Consider the following 18777-nt stretch of genomic DNA (forward strand, 5'->3'; position numbering starts at 1 on the left):
GTCGGCGGCGGCCGGGCCACGGCGGGCGGGCGGCCGCGCACCAAGGGCGAACGTGGAGCGCGGCTGCTGCGCTCAGAACGCCCGCAGCCCGCGGGCGGCCATGGCGCGTCCTCGGCCAGCAGAGCCCGCGCTGCCCGGCGCTGCGCAGCCCCGAGCGGCGCCGCGGTGCTCAGCGACGGGCTCCGCGCGGCGCCCCCCGCGCCGCCGCCGCCGCTGCGAGACGCGCCGCGAGCGCCCAGCGCAGGGAGAGCATTCAAAAGCAACGGCCGGGCGCCCGCCGCGCGGCACGCTGGGGCGGCGAGTCCGCGCGCGCCGCTGCCCCACGCGCCACCCGCCCGCTGGACTACAACTCCCACAATGCCCCGCGAGCAGCGGCGGCGCCCAGAAGGGGGGGAGCCGGCGGGCGGCGGCCGCGCCCCGCGGGGAGAGGGGGCGGAGAGCGGCCCCTGGCGCCGGTTGGAGGCGGTTGAGCGGCCGCGGTGCCGCGGTGCCGGCAGCCCGCAACGCGCCCGCCCGCCGCCCGGGAAGGGGCTCCCGCGCTCCGGGAGCGTTGGGGGCCGCGCGCAGCTCCCTCGCGGCCGCCTCCTCGCGGCCCCGTGGCGCTGCCCCCGGCGCGGGGCACGCAGGCGGGAAGGGGAGGCCTAGGTTACGTCCCCGCCCGCTGCGCCCACAAGCGTTTGTAACGAATTAAAGGAGAGCCGTGGCTCCCAGGCACAAGGGTAAAGGCAGGAGGGTGCCAAGATTTAGGTCAGTTACAGCAAACCAAGCGAAGGGCAGGTTCCCACGGGCATCGGAACGTGGGAACGTGCATCTCGGCCTTGCAGCCGAGACCCTGATCCGGGAAGGCRTTTAAAGCACACTCACAGCCCCGTCACACAGCGCCGCTGAAGTGCTCTGCTTATGAGGCTACATGTGCGCTTAATGCCTTGGGAATGAGCGCGGCCTGCGTGAGCTCCAGTCTGTGAGTGCTGGGACTCGCATGTGGGCAATAAAGCACATCAGTGAGCAAAACAACTGCACTGAATGTATTCGAGAGCTACATTTTAAAGCTGTATAAACAGGCAGCAGATAACAGTTACTTCACAATTGCAGTAACCACTATATTGCTGTGATTGCAGCCTTAAGAATCCCACAAGCTAAATATAATCTTGAAGGGCCTGGTGTGTCAGCCACAGTATCAAAAAATAAACCTTGTTCAGCAGAAGCAAGACTATAATAAAAATAAATAAATAAATAAGTAACCGACCCACCAGCCCACATACCCCCCAGCTTCTAGCTCCCGGCTGATGAGGCCTCCAGGATGGTCGAAGCCAGGCGGCTTCTGAGGCAGCTGCCTGTAAAGAGGCGGCTGCTTCTCAAGGAGAACTAATGGCACTAATGTGTGTGGCTGACTTGGGATACAGGAGTCCTTTCCTTCTCCTAGACAGGACAGTGCAATAGGCCACACCAACATGGAAAGAATGAGCTATTAAAAGTCTTGTTTCAGCCCCCTATGATTGACATCCACACTGAATTCAAGTGTAAAATCAAAAACTCTGAATATCTGACTTGTTTCCAGTGCTTCAGAGCTCCAGGGTGGTTGCCATTCTGAGCAGTTTTCCATCTATTAATCTGGAGCAGAATAACTGCTTTTCCCAGCATCGTCGTGAGGATAAACACATTTGCAGCACTGGATGTCCATATATCACAGAACAGGCCTGATGCAAACACTGAAGAGCAATGTTGCAGGAAATCTGATTGGCATAAATAAATGTGAGACAGTAATAGCTAAACAATCCTTACCGCACTGCTTGAAAAGGAGTTGCTAATCTGGTGGGGAAATGTGATCAGCTGCTGGTATGTGTTATGCCATTGTGAAGGTATGATGGCAAACAGCACAAGCAGGCACAGAAATCAGGATAATCACTTCTCCACCATGGGGAGAACTCATATCCAAAACATGCTGTGGGCTGAAAGAGCCAAACGCCTCTCTCAAATCACTGAAAGTCATAAGCAGCTCCACTAATGTCGGGGTGAATGTGGTGTTGCTTTTTACCAGTGCTTGACCTTCTGTCTGCACGAGAACTTGTCCAACTTGCTGCTTCATCCGCTTTCAGTGCRGCAAACACAGCTCAGAATTTCTTCCAGTGTCGGAAATAATGGTAATGAACTAGCAAACAGATGCCAAGCACAATAAAAGCAATTATGTTTGAGCACCCTGTGAGCTCTAGAACATAAAGCACCATCTTTGCTTGTAGCTGCAGGTCGTTTCAAGCTACTTTCAACCTCTGCCTGTGTTAATCTGCCCTGTCTTGACACACATTTAAACATATCCCTTTAACAAGCCTTTTAATGTCTGAATTTTCTTAGTCATGAGGCTGCCTTGGCCAGTTAGTGTCAGGGCTCTGGCCCTGTTGGCAGTTCCAGTGCCTCATGTGCAGGGCCACGTTTTTCCCACGAGCACTGACAAAACACTTGAGCAAGGGCCTGAGTCTAAGAAGTAACAACTGAACGTGCTAATGAAACTGTTTTAGCTTTTCACTTCCCAAATTGCTCAAGAAAGATCTTTGCACGAACAGGGCASCAGTTGTGGTCCCCCTGGCCCAGCAAGGACTGGAGGGAGGAGAGGGCCTGGCTGGGCAGRTGCCACCCCAGCTGCATCCTCGGCTTTCCACCTTCCAGCACAAGCCTCGGGCTCCCGCTCYTCTTTTTTTTTTTYCCCCTGCCTTTTTTTTTTTCCCTTCCAAAGAATGTGCTACATTGGCAAATTCTAGTATTACACCCCAAGGGGATCTGTTAAAACCTGAATAGGTATTTCGTAACGAATTTTGCAGATTTGGGCCTGGATGCAAAAAGATGCCTCTGACAGTGTCCTCAACAGGAGGAGGTGCATCCGATGAAGAACGAAAGAAAAAGGACAGAGAGGACCACAAGATGAGATGTCATTTAGGTTCCCTTAACGTCAGTGAAGTTTCCTTAAAGTGACTACTAACCCCCAACTCAGGTGTGTTGGGGAGATAACGAGGTGCAGCCTACGCGCTGGGGAGCCCATGAAACGCGTCTCGAGGAGGACACGAATGAGATTCCCCTTCCTCAGGGCAGCTGAGCATCCCCCTCAGCCCCACCTGCCGCCCCATGGGCGAGGCGGAGGGCCCCATGTGCTCCATGTACCTTCCTGCTCTGCCAGGAACAAGCGGGGCACGGAGGGGGATTTTCCCCCCCAGACACTTCCTCGCTGCCCTGGCAAGGATCCTGCTTGCACTTCATGCCCTTGCACGTGCAAGGGAAACTGTCTCCTTTTAAATCATCTTTGCACAGCCAGTCAAGAGGCAGTAAATAGGCTGCCATTACCCCAGTGCTTTGGATGGGGGTAAACACACCTTTATTTGGATTTAAACCAAACCTGCCTCCTTTTACATAAATCATCTAGACACGTGTTTAAACTACAGCAAAACAAAGGCCCGCACAGTGGGGCGAACCAGAATAACCAAGCGGATCACTGCATTGCTATTTCTCTCTCTATTTTCATCTTCCCTTTCCATTATAACTCAAAAGGGTCTCACGTGCCAGCATTCACATACAGGGAAATAACCCACAATGTAACACGTGTTTAGGCAGGGGAAAGTGTCACTTTTCTGCATACAAAGATAAGCGACTGAGAAAAGAACCTGACATATTTCCTCTCTTCTGCTAAGCTCTGCCCAGCATTGGGGGAGCTGCCGTCACTCGGCTGTTATGAGAGCAGGAATTCCCCTGGAGGCAGCTGAACTGCTCCTGATTTATACGGCCTGGGCGAGCTCAGTGGATTGGAGTTTCAGCCCTGCAGAGGCCACGTGTATAGCTGAGGGCATGTGGTGACTCCGGCGCCTTGAGCAAATCGCCAAAGATCCCCCACGACAYGATGTTGTTCCAGGACACGGTACCTCGTTTTTGCTACAGAATTCATCTGGGAAAAACAGCTAGGAAACATTTCTAGAGTCAGGTGTTTCCTCAGCRTTGGACTGTCTTCCTGGGCACAGTATAAAATAGAGCCTGTGCCCCCATCATGGAGCCACAGCGAGGCACACGGCAACTGTGGGAGCTCCGCGAGGTGTGAAGAGGTTGCTCTTCCTGCTCCAGGAACTCTCTTGTTTGAAGCACATGGTCCTCAGTGCCAATTTTCTGTATCAGATTAAAGAAAAAAAACAGTGAAATTAATTCTATTAATTAAAAAAAGCTGTTTATCTAAATAAGACACATTAAGTCTGAGTTCATTGTTATTTTCCCTTAGTGTGYTAACTGCCAATTACAAGATCATGAGGTTTAAGCAGAAAGAAAAAAGTCGGAAGGCTGGTGAAAACACCCAGGCTGGGAGCAAAGCAAAGGGATTTCGCTTTGGGAAGTGGGAGCAGCTTTGGCGGGGGCATGCAGGGGACTGCACCACACACAGCCAGGGCGACCAGACCACAGCTTGCCGGTCCCGGAGACCAAAGGGAAACCGGCTGCAACGCAAAACCTGGCCTGCGATGAAACCAGGCACTGGTTTTAGCACTGAACTACTGGGATAGGGACAGGCAATACTATTTTGGAAGCAAATATTATATATAATTCATATCTGCTGTAATGGCCGTATTAATTACTAATAACTTGAATTTATATGGAACTTTTKCAATAGGAATGAAAATGCTTTATTGAAGCAAAATTTATCACTATAGCCCATTTTAGCTCCTGGTAACACTAAGGCAGGGCTAGATTTTAACTCTTGGAAATATTACTGTGTGGACTTAAGACTGCAACAACAGGTTTGTATTTTATACACCCATTTAAGAAAACAGTAGATTTACACCTCAGTCTTTGTCTCTTACTGCCTGCCCTTTGCTCCAGCCTTCAGCTCAAGCTGCCTTTCCAGAGCTGATTAAAAACACCTGTTCTCAAAAAAAGCCCTCCTCTCCACCCAAAACCAAAGGCAGCCAATGCCAAGCAACCGCAAAAATCTCAGGCACATAAAAAGGGATCTCTCTGCAGTGTCCATGTGGGCAGTGGTTTCACTGGCCATCAAAAACTCACAATTACAGCCTAAGGAAATGCCTCTCTGCCCAGTTCAGAGGCCCCATGGGTGGGTTCAGAGAAACAAGGAAATAAAGCACCAAGTTAATTGTGCCTCGTTAAATGAAACCATTTAAACTAGAAGACTTTTATGGGGCCCTTTTTGTTGCTGCAGCAGTTTTATATGTCTGAATTATTTTCCAAAGCAGCCCCTGTGTACATACCATCACCCCCGGGTGTGCTGGTGCAGGGGCAGGCCCTGTGCTGGTGCAGGGGGGCTCGGYTTCTGGCCTCACTCACACTCGGCACGTGAGAGCTCCGGACACCAGCGACACTCCCGGGCAACACCAAGACTCAGGTCCCTTCCACAGAGAAATACTGTTCTTAAAGAGCGAGCCTACATTTACACTGGGAAAGAAAACAGATATGCACTATTCTTAAAAACATATGCTTTTTGAGATTTAGACTTTTCTTTTTGCCCTGTGTCAAGAAATAYTGCAGTCCAGCCACGACATGAGCCCCATCTCTTGTTATCAGGGAAGACTAGTAGAGGAGGGGAAGAGGTGCAAGCCAAATTTGAAGCCACATCAAGGAAGCAAACCCACATGAGGTAATGTCATTCAATACCCAGCACAAACAAAAGATATGTTAATAGCCCTATTCTTGACTGGGACACCTTCTATTCTTATAGGTGCTAATGAATGCAAATTAGATGATAATTATAGCCCATTATTACAATGAGAAGGTCACTGATGAAGTGCTACTGTAAATAAAACCYGTATACTGCCTTGGATGCCAAGGACGTAATCAGCACTCTCCTGATCATGTTCAGTATACCTGCCATACCAATACCCAGATCTACCCCAGATCTATCAGTAATTACACCCGAAAAAGACTGGACATTGCTAGGCTAGTTCAGTGCAACTAGCTGCAGTGTTGCCTGCTTTAACCAGTCGTGGCTATTGGGTTTTGGAGAAGAGCACTGATCAGTATTTTACCCCTACACTTTGCTTCTTGCCCATCTTTCTTAACTCTCTGTGCTCCCCTGTCCTCCCTGCTCAGCTCAGGGTGCAGGAAAGCGGGTGCCCACCAAATGCACAACCTCTTTGTCCCTGCATGCACAGCCCCCAGTTACAACATTTCTAAATCCACTGGTCTCCTCCTTTCTCCGTAACCACTGAAAATGTTAAAATCCTGTTGCTTTAGGCCTTTCACAAATGTGCGAATAGCTTCTCATTGCTATCTGAAGACAGTATCATGGAGAGAAGAATAAACTATACATTTTTCTTGGCCACCTGATTAGGTAAAGCTGTGCAACTTTTTAATCTGGCAATAAATGGTTAGCATAATTCAATCAAAGCAAATCAATATTTAGAAAAACTAAATAAACTCTCAGGGACTGTCAAGTTGGGTTTTAAGTATGTTTTTAGGAATAAGAAGATAGAAGCTAAGCCCAAGGAAAGCAGAGTTTTGACTAGAAGCATCTRTCTCAAAATGCAGTACTGATTAGGCAAACCACAGGGCAATTTCTGCAAACAGTAATTCAGCTGAACATCAAAGCCCTTACTCACATGAGGGAAATTCCTCCGCTAAGTGTCTGCAGGCCCGTGCTTCTCGGCAGGAGCCAGCACGGCTGCAGCAGCGATTTAAATGGCTCTTTACCTGTTATTAACCCAGCGTGGAAGGGGACACTGTCCTCTTGCTTCAGGGACGATAAAATTTGACTTGATTCCTGCTTTCAAAGAACATGTCCCTCATCCTTTGTACAGAGCTGGCGAGAGCGGAGTCCGGCCCGACCCAGTTAGTAACACTGGCTCACGCGGAGCCCCGGGAGCCTGGGCAGCAGAGCAGGAAGATTTCAGAAGCAGAGGAAGAAACGGGGCCCCGCTCAGCACCTTTTGCAGCCTCCCCCTCAAGGCACAACTCAAAAAGCCATTAATGGTCCAGAGAGTTTTCCCTTATTCGAAGCGTGTTTATTGCCTCTCTTTCCCCGGAGAGAAAGAGCGCCCAGCTGGGGAACGGGAGGCTGCTAATGGAGCAGCCGGAGCTGAGCGCCTTTCCTGCCGGCAGCGCAGGGGAAGGAGGCGGTGGCCAGCACGGGCCCTGCAGCAACTGCTGCTTGTCCTCCTGCTTCCTTCGGGGTAGCCCTCCACGCAGCCACACGAGGCAGGTAAAGCAAGGCACATGTAATTTCCCATCCTTGTTCTGCACAGCTCCTTTCCAGCAGAAGAAAGGCAGGATATCCCCTGATTGATTTTCATGTGGATATTGCTATTATCCCTGACACCGTGGCATAAACAAAGTACACAAAAGCAAGTGATCAAGTGGCAGTAGAGGAARGAATAAGGAGAATGGATTTCCCACGGAAGTCTAGGAAGGTGAGGAAAAGTCAGGAGGCTTCCTGCTTCCTAACAAGCATTTACAAGAAATTAATTAGGTATCTTGAGCTCCTGACCTAACTTACAAGATGCTGACCGTAAGGTGGCAATTTGCCTTTATCTCTAAGGAGCATTTCCCTTTAGGATAGGGCTGAGATTGAACTATGACCTTCTCCACCCTTGGAACTAAAGTCATTCTGATGAAAATCCTGCAAGATGAGGGTGGAGGAATCATTTCACAGACTGATCGATTAAAAAACACAAAACTCTTGCCTTTGATCCCTGAAGTTARAATAAAACATACAGTAGGAACATAAACTGTACTTAATACATGGTCCTAACCCCTAGCATATGCCAGCAATCTCCACAAACAAAATGTTTGCGAGGTGAAGGATCTCGTTTTACAGCTTCTGAAAGCAAGCCAGGCTCTGCACAGCACCCRGGCCAGCTAGAGAGCCCCGTGTCAGACCCGCCAAGCCAGGGACRAGCTCACACAGAAGGAAAACTTGCACTTTCCTCTGAACGTGAATAAAATAAACAGCAAAAGGAAAAGAACACTTCCCACAGCTTTTACTCACGATTCTGCAGCAGGCTCTGGCTACAGTTTAATTTCTCAATTTGAAGAACTAAGGTGAGAGAGAGAACTAAGAAAGGGGGACAATCAGAAAGCCAAGATTTGCGAGGGACCCCTGCAGAAACATAATGAGACTTCGTGCCTCGGCCGCCTCGTTCCCCCGCTCCAGGAGACTTCACTAAATTATTTACATTCTCTGTAAATTAAGAACRAGTGGAACCAGCATGTTTGGAGAAAGGGATGCCGGCGTTGCCCTTTCTGCCTCTGCTGCTCCTGGCAGATACGCTGCGCTCGCAGTGAGCGCGGGGCAGAGACACTCGCYGTGTTGAATTTCCCCTGCATGCAGSTTTCTTAGACCCTTCCTGGCGCTGCTCACCCTGCCCTTCTCCCGGCTAAGAGCTGTCCAGCAAACCTGGACAAGGCCGGACGCCAGCTTGGGATCAAACACCTGCAGCTGAACGCAGCCTCTTGACCCCAGTGCTGCCACCGGAGCCCCGAGTTCGGTTCCCACCCGCATTCTTCCTCCTGCACAACCGCATTCCTCATCTTCCCAGTTCAAACAGGACTGCCATTGAAATAGTACCCGCCTCCCCGAGTCCAGGATGGTGGGAAAATAAATCCCAACTACGCAACGAGGGACAGCCAAAGTCACAGAGGACAAAACCTGGCGAACTGCAAGTCTCCTGGGACGACCCGTGGTGGCAGAGGAAGGGCAGGGAGACGCGAGGCGCCCAGCAGCCCTGCGGGATGGCGAGTGGCAGCATTGCCAGCCGCGGCTCGGCCGCCCGCGCGGGGGAGCAGCAGCTGCTCGTGTCACACCAGCRGGCCTGGGCACGTGTTCAAGTGCCAGACAAGTCCAAGAAAGAGGAAGATTTTATGTATGCAAAGCGTCAAACAAATTCTTCCCTTTCCATTTAGCATCATTGATTTAAGAGGCTTTCAGCTGCCTTCTTGAAAACACGAGGAGCTGCAGCACAGTRTGTGCACAGCACAGCGAGCTGCAGCCAGCCCCGCAGGGCCCCGCGCTCCCCGCCGGCCGCAGGCGCGGAAGGCCGGCACGACCAGGCCCGAGCGGGGCGCAGGCATCACCCACACACAAGGAAAAGCAGTTGCTCCGAGCATGGAGCTTTTCTGGGAGGATTATGCAAAATAACTGGAGTGTGGGAATGTGGAGGTGCTAGGAGAGCGTTCAGCGGAAGGATCAAGGCCTTTTTGAAGACGAGAAAGCAGAGAGGGAATCAAGAGAGCACCGGGCAGAGGCTGGCGGAGCCACAGACCCCACACGGGCCAGGGGCAGCAGCAAGGCGCGTGCAGGGAGCGCCTCGCCAGCCCCCTCCGACGCTCCCGGCCCGCTTCCCGCACGGCAGGGATCGGGAAACACTTCCATCTAGCGGACAGTCCCTCGGAGAGGCTTCCTGGGAATGCACGGCCTGCAGGCTGCCTCCAGCTTGGCATGATTTTATAAAAGACGCAGTTAAAACTGGCATCCAGTTCCTGCTCTCCTCCTATACCTGCCGGGTATCAGCTCGCGTGGAAGAGCAGCACTGCCTGCATGGGCATCCAAACTGAGGACCAGGAGCTCCGGGTTCCCAACAATAAAATACCTCGTAACATCACACTCACATATTTCATCCAGGCACTCCTGGGTGAAACTTAGGGCAAAGAGGTTTAAGTGGGTTTTAAAACTACACAAATCATTTCCAAACTGCGTTCCAGTTCCATCCAAGCTATCTTAAATCAACAACTGGGTTAAAGCAGGTTAGATTTTACAGGCTGAGTAAAAACAGATTTAAAAATCCTTTACATTATTTTGTGTATATATATTCTGAATCACGATTTTTCAAAGTGATGAAAATTAGTCTTGCAAAAGAGGAAAAAAAAAAAAAAAAAAAAAAAGGAAGTATTGGGTCACCTTGGAAATACCCAACTTTTGTTCTGTTCTGAGAAGGAAATCTCCCTTCTTGTCATACATCCACCATGGTAAATCCCTAAGAAACAATCTGACACCTTCAACACATTTAATACAGGTTGCAAGTATAAGCTCTTTTCCTATTTATCATAGCTGGGAGGATTCATTTTAATTTTTAACAAACTATTGCTGAAATAACACATATCTCTCCCCTTCTATCTCACACCCCGGTATTTAGGACATTTAGGAGGAAACAGCCCCYGCCCAAGCAAGTGGTCCGAGGGGCAGTGTCCGCCAGGCGCCCACCTCTCCAGCCTCCCYGCTTCCCAAGGAGCCACCTCTCCAGCCCTGTCGCTTCCCAAAGCGTCCGAGCCCGCAGCTGGCGCAGGGCAATGACCGCCCGTGTGCCAGGAAGGCTCGGGAGCGAAGGGCTGAACCAGCCGGTGACCTAGCCCAAGGCTCGGGTTACTCAGGCGCTGAGGAGAGCTGATCGGATCCCAGCCTTGCTGCCCCCTCACCCAAGGGCATCTCCGCAGGGCCGGCACCCAGCAGCTCCRGCGCTTCCAGCGCTGCCATTTTACCGCTCCTCTTTCCTAGCAGACAGGCAACCATTTGCTTTTCATCAGCACATGAAAGGCAGAGCATTCACGGAAAGGAAAAGCTGCTTCCCAGAGAAACATTGCAGCCCTTGGGGAAAGCTACTGCCAGGACTGCAGGAGCAGGAGTGACTGCGGCAGCCAGCCCACCAGCAGCCCCACAGAAAGGTGTCAAGCTCGTCAGCATAAGCAAATGCCTGGAACCAGCCACTGGAAAGCAGGATGACAAGGGCTCCCGCTACCTCTCCCTGCTCCCGGCTGGTCGGGACAGGTAATTCGGCTGCTGTGGATGAACTTCCAAAATCCAGGCCAGCATTAACCATGTTCTGATGATCTGCAGAAATTGGGGTGTAATTGACAGGTTACAGGCTGCTGTGCCTCTTATAAAATACATGTCTTGGTTGCAAAGCATCAGGGTTTTCTATATGTTCAAGTGCATGAGCAGGGGACAGAAAACCTGTAGCTGTTGCAGAGGTATTGCCTCTCTGGGGTTAATTAGGCATTAGCAACCGGGGCACAGCACACATTTTCTGGGGATTAATGACCATCTGGGAGAAACTGATGGCCTAGGAAACCCTGGTTATTAGTCTTCAGGACTCATCCTTTCTCAAGGTCATTAGTACAGTTACCGGATAGGGCTGGATCAGAATCCAAATGGCAGCTCAAATGGCTCCCTTGGTGCCTGGAAAAGGTCTGTGCCTGGCTCTGTGGTTTGTGGTTTCCAGCCACCTGCTGATAAACTGATACTGGGGAGAGGATCTCAGTGGTGTTCAGAGATGATGGGTTGAATGAAGGGCAAACTTCACAAATTAGGTAGATTTCAATCTGCTCACTTTGCAACATCCATTATTTTAATTTACCTATAAAGTTTCTTCTCTAAAGCTCCTGGCCGCTCTGTTGGTGTCAGTCCCCAGACACACCAACATCTCAGTGGCTCTGCACTGTACCTGCCATACCAGACACAAGAGATGTTTCACAACTAGGAGAGGAAATTGCAGAATAATCCACTGAAAAGTGGAGGTTTCCCAATCTGTTAACTTGCTATGAAATTAGAGGGTTTATAATCTTCACTATTTGTATACACACGTATATCCTCGTGTATGAAGTGTTCTTGTTACCTGCAGAGGTCTCGTTGTTCCCTGCCTTGCAGAACTGGAAATTACTTTGCCACAGAGCTGTGGCTTCCCAAGAGAGGCGACACGGTACAGCTGCTGCTTTCAAAAGAGTTTGACAGCTACAAACATCTCCACATTTTGACTACGTTGAACTCTCAATAAAGGAAAATGAAGTTGTTCCATCTCCTTTCTGAAGTTACTACTTCTTTCCCTCCCATATGCATATGGGATACCTACAAATCACTTTCCTTATCCATCTGTGCAAGTCTTGCACGCATTTGGTAGCAGCCAGCAGAAGTTTTCATGGGGCAACAYAGTCTGAGCTCAGGTCTGTCCCCATGTACCTGTCTGCATACAACTTGCTAACATGTGTGGTCCATCACTGTCCTTCCAATCTGCACCAAGAAGCRGTCACTGGATGAAGGTCACCTGGCACCAAGTGCCCAGTTCACACAACCTTGTATCGCTCCAGGTCCTCTCTATTCTTGAARTTATTTCCATTTGGTGTCTCTATCTCCTTCCTCAGCTCATGAGGACTTCCACTAGAGGACACCAGCCGAGCATACAGATAGACAGAACAAAATGATGGTGCTCTCTGCTCCTGAACTCCTCTTGCTGTTTCAGGCTGCCCCAAGCGAGTTCTGGATGTGCTTATGGGGCAGATGAGTTCTTCCAGCTGCTCTTCCTTTCCTGATGGAGATTAGGCTTCTTTTCCTTCTTTCTATAATGGAATTAGCAGAAGTGAGTATGTTTCGGCTTTTCAGATGCTTTAGTTCATTCTGCTCACTGTATTGACAGGAACACTCAGCTCATCCCAGCAGGACTCTCCAGAGATTACTTGCTTTTTACCCCATTACTTTATGTCCCTTTATCTGCCTCCAGTTARGCAATTTTTCAAGAATTTACAAAAATCAGAGGAAGTGTTGGTATTTCTTTGTCTGCTATCTTCTATTTTTCTATTCAGGATTTTACTTCAGTGATTCAACTTGCCTGCATTCCAAGCAGACAGGTGAAGACTGTTCATTATTGGTGGTCATTATTGAGCAAACTTCATCAACACCGCACAGTAGAAGTTCTCAAATAGTAAATCTTCTGTGAAGACCTTTAACCAAATCTGCTGTTGACCAATTGCAGCTAAGGAAGATCCAGTTTAGAGCAGTGTTTCTTTTCTTCCCAACCTCTGCAATGGCCAGAGTTGARGATCAGAGCAGTTAATAGAAGAGCCTTGGGGAACAGCACAAGTGTTTCACAGGAAACTTTTCTGGGTCACCTAGTCTTTCTGCCCAACAAGATAGCTGCAAAATGCCTCTTCTTACCCCAGTGAGGTAGCTGCAGGAACAGACACGAAGATGACAGTCTCTGAAGTCTGCAGCTGAGTTCCTGACTTGGTTAAYTATCTGTTAAGAAACTAGACAGTTGCTATCGTGGCTGTCAGTAGTTGACCCCATTGACTCCATTTACTTTTCCATTTTCCATTCATTATCCATTAACTTTTGCCACAATTTACATGTATAGATTGAACAAAATTTCCATTCAATGCAAATGTTGAACAAACCTTTTCCATAGTAATGGAGAACAAATGGTTGTATGGCAGTATGAAAAACAATAAGGAACCCTATTTTCTTAGCTTAATTTCTTCTGTCCAAGTTACRAACAGCTGGAAAGTGCAACTATTTTTATAGTCCATTTTTGGCTGATCAAAAACTAGCAATTTCACAGAGAAAAAACCAACCTGCTGCTGCTGCTCAGCCTCGCTGCTCAACCCCTGCTCTCACCAGCACCACGAGCCCAGGAGAGCTGCCCTGAGCCCTTCCATTTTTATATATAGAGAAATATGTGATACATGTGTGTACACACACACACACACACACACACACAGAGCTGCCAGCTCTCTTGTGTAGTTATTCCCCTATGTAAACCAGACATTTGAAGCAGTGCTGCCTGTCTCCACTAAGCGCTCCAGTCACCCAGGAAATCCTGTGGTCCATGCTCTTAAGAGTTTTTGTTAACAGTTAATCTGGGTGTTTGGCATATGTCCATAGGGCCATTTAAGTATTGTCTGCTGGAACGTATAGTGTATGTCCTAAAACCCTTAAAGGCTTAACCAAAACCCTTTGTGCTTATGCTCCATTTCCCCGAGAGGCTGAACACAAATAGCATTGTTGTGTTATCGATTATAAATCCACTAATCCCAATAATTTCCTGTGCGTGTCCCCAGCACCCCATCGCCGTCGCACGTAGACAGCGAGCCCCACAGGCACGCGCCGTGCCAAACTCCCTCAGGGATCTTACCAGCCCGGAGAGCTATGTCTAACTCGAGAAAATCCAGGAACACAAAGAATGGAGCAGGAAAAAAAAAAAGGTGGAGGAAGAAAAGGGCAAAACAGGAGTCAGAGGAGCCGTGGGTGGGATTTCCGAAAGCCACGGGGTGATCGTGGGACAAGGGGCATCTCCTCGGACCAGATATGGCAAATTCAGCTAGTGCCCCTCTGGAGGCTGCTTTCTACGGCCCTTCATTCTCGTGCAATTGGACTGGGGGACAATTTAAAGAACAGGGTTGCAGGCATCCACACGCTGGCCCAGGTCTCCGCTCGCCGCCTGCTCAAGGCTCCCCGGGGTTGGATCTTGCCAGGTGGGAACGTGGTGCAGGTCTCACTCCCTGGTTCACCCTGTACCCGCCCTGCAAAGGAAGAGGCTGCAGCTCCCTGGGTGTCAGGCAGGTGCTTAGCTGCAGTTAAGGCAGTACTTTGGGGACAGAAAAGGCTATTTGAGTCTTGCTATTTGAGCAAGAAGTACCTATCCAGGATGGAGCCTGTGCCTCTGCAAATGCTTTTTCAAAGGCACCTAAAAACAACAGATATTTGAAAACTGCAGACCTTTTCCTTGCATTTAGCTTGGGCACACTGCCTCCTGAACCTTAACAAAACTGCAAGAGAGAAGCATTAAGCATTATTTGCTGAACGTACTTTAGTCAAATAATGTGTCTTTCCCCTTTATCTCAGGCTGTTCCCCTGAAGCAGAAGAAATTGAGGGTGAATACACCCTGCTGCAGCAGCAGATCTCCACTGCAGGACCACACTGCACTGGCTTTAACTGCACATAACTGCACACCTGCTTTCACACAGCACTGCACAGGAACAGCACTGTTCCACAAGCTGCCTTCAGTTTCTGTCTTTGGAGGGCAGCTATTCCTGACCAAACTGATCAGAAGGCAATTTTAGCTGGATGAGTGTCACTTCAGCCCTCTTAAAGCCTATGCTTCTGACTCATCAGTTGAAATTTGATCAACTTGACCTTTTCCAGACCTAAAATGCAGCAGTGCACCAAAAAAACCCACAACTAAGGCATGTAGAAAAGAGAACAAGTGACAGATTATTGCATTGACTTGTATTATAGCAGTTGGAAGACAAAAGGAAGTCTACTGAAGCCAAACCAGCCGTTTACGGGCACTGTGCCACCCCGCTGGGTACTTGCAGAGGGGCTCCCAGCTGCATGTGCTGCTCCAGCACCAGCTGTCTCGGCCTCTTTCCTCAGGTCTCACCTAACACCACTCAAAGAGCAGCGAGGGGGTGTCTGAGCTTGGGTTACGGCCCTGCTGGTGCAACATGTGCCACCTTCGGGAATAGAAATGAACAGACAAGTCCATTGGCAACCTCAGCATCTAAAACCGGCGATCAATTACAACCCAAGCTCCCATAGTCCCTCTATAACTGGGGGATCAATAACCAGGTAGGGCACAAGCAGCATAACACCCAACAGTATGTGCAAACAGGGCCACTGAGGCCTGCAACATCAACCTTCAGAAGGCCAAGTCAGAGGTTATCAGAGCATCTTAGCAAGGCATGAGGTCCCTGTCAAACAGGTAAAGCCCAACACAGGAAGCCTTTAACAAACCTGAAGCCAAGAGCCACTTCCCAGCTCTAATACACAGATCTCACCAGCACATTTTCCTGATGGATGCTAGATGACAGACACTGCAAATGACCAGCTACCAGGGGACAAACACCCCCTACATATTCCCCACACACACAGGTGCACTCTCATACAGGTGTCTTCCCTGCAGGAGATTCATCCAAACAGTTGCACCTCTTGCAGAGGAATTCCCAAGGCAGCAGACTGCCCGTGAAAGGCTTTCTCAGGCCTCCCTTTCCAGGGAGACCTGCACAGGGCTCCCAGTCAACCCTTGATTAGTGCAGCACAGCCCACTTCCTACTTAAGGACGCAAAAACATAAGAGGCTTGTTTTTATTTTTAGTCAGTGACTCATTCTCATCTCACAGCCATTTCAAAAGGCACAGAAAGAAACTGCTCAGACGCCTCCTTTTGGGGTTTTCAAAACCATAAATAAATGGTATGGATTCATCACACTGATTCTAACTTAGCCTTACTCTGGTTCAGTTTTGCTGAAATTGGTCTTCAACTACATTTCAAACACCCTCAGAGCCTCTATGCCCTTTCCTTTTAGTCTTTGGAGTCAGCTTGTTCATCTCTCTGGAAAGAGCTCAAGTCCTTGGGCATGGCAGCCCCGTTACAGCACTGGCTGCAGTTCACAATCATTTTCCTCATGCAAATCATTTGCAGCGGATTGCAATATCTACATGCAATGCCCTGATAATATATCACACAGAGTATCATGGGTACCGCCTGGGGCTGATAAAAGGGAAGAGATGTTGAAAAATTGCATCTTTGTCCTTCGTATCCCGGCAGCAGCATCGCAGCTGCTGCCTCCGTGCCAGGAAACACAACAGGCACCCACAAGGACTCCGAGCGCTCAGAGAGCATCCAGGCTTCGGCCTGAATGGCCTCTAGTCCCGCCTTATTCCCGCCACATGCAGAAACCAGGAGAGCAGGAGGGAACAAGCTGCTCGTGTCCCGGCAGCRCAGCCAAGGAGCCGGTCTCAAAGGGGGCCGCAGGCTCCAGCGCCCGCGCAGGCCTGCACAGCTCCCTGCCCGCGGAGCCACGGGAAGAGGAAAGGCAAACAAAAGGGAAGGAAGAATAAATAAATAAATAAACAAGCAAATAAAGGAGGCAGGCAGCCCCCAGGGCCGTGCCACACGATGGCAGCCTTGGCGCACAAACGGCTCCGCACGGCGCGCGGACGGCGCTGAGCAGGCCCAGCGCTGCGGCCCGGCTGCCTCTCCGCCCCGCTGAGGGTGAATGTTGAAACGCTGCTCGCTGCGAGGGAGAGGGATGAAACCCCTTGGAGAGCTGCAGCCAGCGGGAGCGTCCACCCACCAGCCTTCCCGCATCGCAACTTCAAATGAAGAGGGGGAAAAAAAAATCACAATACTTAAGTAAATGCATAGGAGGGACTTGGAATAATTTAACCAAGCCTTCGGACAAAAGTCAGGGCAGAGCAAAAGGTGTCAAGGGAGTTTGTTAATCTGCCAGAAACATGTGGTGACTAAATAAGTAGTTACTCCTCTGAATATGTTTCGCACTGGGTCCCTCCTGCACTCGCTCAGGGTATTTCTGTATTTCCCCACGCAAGCTGCCCGTGTGGCAAGCCCRTGCACACACTGCACCCTGCTAGCACAAAGCATAAGAGCTCCTCAGCATGGGGAAGCAAATTCTCCAACATACAAAGAAAAAATGAAAAAAGTCACCCTTAACTCCCTCAGAGGAGGGCCGTGAAATAAGGGCAAAACACACATGTAAGACACAATAAAGGACTCTAATTAGATATTATTCTCTTGGTGCTTTGAAGTTGCAGAGCATTATCTACTTTAAGTGCTACACATTACAAGCAATTAAATATGTCCTGGTAGGTGAGACAAAGAGAACAAATGACTGTGGAAAAATAATGACATAGGCTGCCTCTAGCTCAGCATACTCCAGGGAAATGGGATTTTCCTTCYGTTTATAGATCTGGAGCTGACGTTCTTCCAGGTGTTTGATCCTGTTTCTCTTCATATGGATACAAAAAACTCACTGGCTGGTGAGAGAACAGGTCTAGGTCAGCAAGACCAGCAGCAAACAGCAGCACTCCCAGCACACTCCTCTTTTGCAGTCTATTTGTCCTACTTAATTTCCACAAGCACTTGAGCCTTTCCTGACCAAGTGAGCTGCTGCCTGGAGCCTGTCACGGCCCTGGTGTGCACCGTGCTGGGGGCACCCTGTGCACCTCAGCTCCCTCCTCGGCATCTCCTGCTCTGCTGCACACGGGCAGGTCGGCCCAGCCTCTCGCRCACTGACAGAGCGAGCACTTGTGCCAGAAAGCCACAAAATGGTCTAAATCCAATGACTAAGTAGCACGCCCTACTGCCTCAATTATACATGTAAATGAACTTCAGAAAGGACAAGTCTTATTTGTTTTGCCATTAAAAAAAAAAAAGTCAGAAAAGTTAGCCACAGCTGCGCAGGGAGCTCCATGTGCTTTCCAAAGGCAGCAAGGCCATGGAGCCTCAGGCCTCCTAAGAAGCTGCTGTCACTCTCTAAACTTCATGCCCTTTAACAAGGGGTTGGGTCTGCAAAAATTAAAAGCTCAAAAACCCCATGTACGCATAGCACAAGAGTTACTGTCTCTGTGCATCTCTCAGCCCCTCCAGGAGATGGTACCAGTGGAGCACCCCTATGTGAGGGGCAGAGSACAGGGTAGGAACCTGCTCTGTGCACCCTTTAGAGAGCCCAGCAGCATCCGGGACAGACTGTTATTAACTTGTTAAGTGACATAATGTGAGCACACCTTGGGTAACAGCGGGACACACTGCTCTGCTGGAGTCTGCCCAGTAACTGCCACACACCACCTAGGGCCCGATTCACATTAGGTGCAGTTTTCAGCTGACCTAAGCATAGTGCCCAGCCAGAAAAAATAAACAAACAAAATCTTATACCAGAACTGCAGCAAGGGTTCCATTGCAATAAAATTAATAAACCTAGAACTAAAGTTTAGGCCACCAACTGAAAACTTACCCCTAGACAGATCTGAGAGGAATTCAGGACCTGGAGCTCTTCCTTGGGCAAGCATACAAAGGGCCAACAAGTGGAAGGGGAGAGCCTAATGAAGGCTAAATTAATCAGTTAATTATTTATCCAGGGACAGCTGTGGGGAGAAGTACAGAGGAGAAAATGTCTGTTTCTGGGCAGTGGTTGTTCAGTCTCTGGGTTAGAGGAGTTGTTTGCTAGTGAAGAAGCAGGTTTCCTAAACAGAAAGCAGTCCTAGGATGGCTTCAGTTTGATGTTGTACTGAAGAATTTAGGTG

At 49.6% G+C, this 18777-nt stretch overlaps 1 long non-coding RNA gene across 1 annotated transcript; it reads right to left on the reverse strand.

Moving 5' to 3' along the window:
• Positions 1 to 3484: 3484 nt before the first annotated feature.
• On the reverse strand, positions 3485 to 18533 carry LOC112953083. Its single transcript, XR_003250517.1, has 3 exons — positions 18489 to 18533; positions 5229 to 5412; positions 3485 to 4140 (listed from the first exon to the last, which is right to left on the reverse strand). It is a non-coding gene; the product is annotated as an uncharacterized LOC112953083 (long non-coding RNA).
• Between the last annotated feature and the right edge of the window lie 244 nt (positions 18534 to 18777).

Source organism: Nothoprocta perdicaria, unplaced genomic scaffold (assembly GCF_003342845.1).
Source record: "Nothoprocta perdicaria isolate Ctin4 unplaced genomic scaffold, notPer1 scaffold_42, whole genome shotgun sequence".
Taxonomy (NCBI): domain Eukaryota; kingdom Metazoa; phylum Chordata; class Aves; order Tinamiformes; family Tinamidae; genus Nothoprocta; species Nothoprocta perdicaria.